The sequence below is a fragment of the Galeopterus variegatus genome, unplaced genomic scaffold (assembly GCF_000696425.1).
Source record: "Galeopterus variegatus unplaced genomic scaffold, G_variegatus-3.0.2 Scaffold1419, whole genome shotgun sequence".
NCBI classification, from domain to species: Eukaryota; Metazoa; Chordata; class Mammalia; order Dermoptera; family Cynocephalidae; genus Galeopterus; species Galeopterus variegatus.
In genome coordinates this window covers 320,337-321,344 of record NW_007727530.1, presented here as the reverse complement: position 1 = coordinate 321,344, position 1,008 = coordinate 320,337, and positions in this window count along the sequence as shown.

Here is a 1,008-nt window from a genome sequence, read left to right as displayed (position 1 = left end):
AAAAATCTAAGCTCAGCAAAAAGGTAAAATGAAGAAAGGGGGGAAATGGAATGAACTAGGGTTTCTACTCATGTCCCTTTTTCTGTTAAGAATTTTAAGGGAGAGGCTCTCAGTGTGTTTTCCATTTATCCAAAGATGGAAATATGATGGAAGAACAACTACACTTAAAAGCATTTTGATACCTATTATCAGTGTATTGTAAATATGAAAGAAAATAAATAAAAGACAATGCTCTCAAGACAGGTAATGGACTTTGCAGTGACTAGCCTGAAATATAAATAGGCATAAACTCTTCACGGCATTTTCTCCCAAAAGATTTTGTGCACAATGTTAAAAAAATAGTTTTGTCTGAATAACTGAGTTGGACTATAAACAACAGTCTGCAAGAGTAATATTTCCCAAGATGGCATTCTGATTTTTTTTTAAGCCAGCAGACTTCTTTGGCAATAGCCAAAACATTCAGGAACGACCGTTAATGACATAGCCATATGTGTCTTAGAAAATCAACTGTCTGGCCAAACCACCAAACCCTACAAAAAGTGAGAATGAGCTCAGCAGGTAGAAAAAATTCCATCATGCATAATGTATGCTAGAAATATTATTGTGACTCAATCAATAGCATAGTCTTTGTTTCCTATTGGGTTTTAAAACTCTATTGAAGCCAGTTTCCCCAGTGCTTGCGTAGGATAACAACTATACCTTTTCTAAGTCATATCCTAGTATCCTGAAGGTATTCCTGTGTATTCCAGCAGCTCTTCATTCTTTCCCAGGCATACTGCACTCAGTGAGCTTATTATCACAGAAAAGCAGCACACTTTAGTCCTTCAAATGTGTAGATACCTAGTGAGTCATTATACTATGGTTTGTTTATTAACAATGGATTCTCAAAACTTATACTATTTGAAGATGTTTCTTTAAAGAAAAACAAGTTTATCCTTATATTAGTGGGGAACAGTTCCCCGTCACCTCCCTCCACCTTCTCATGCTTGCTACATTCCAGGATTCTTC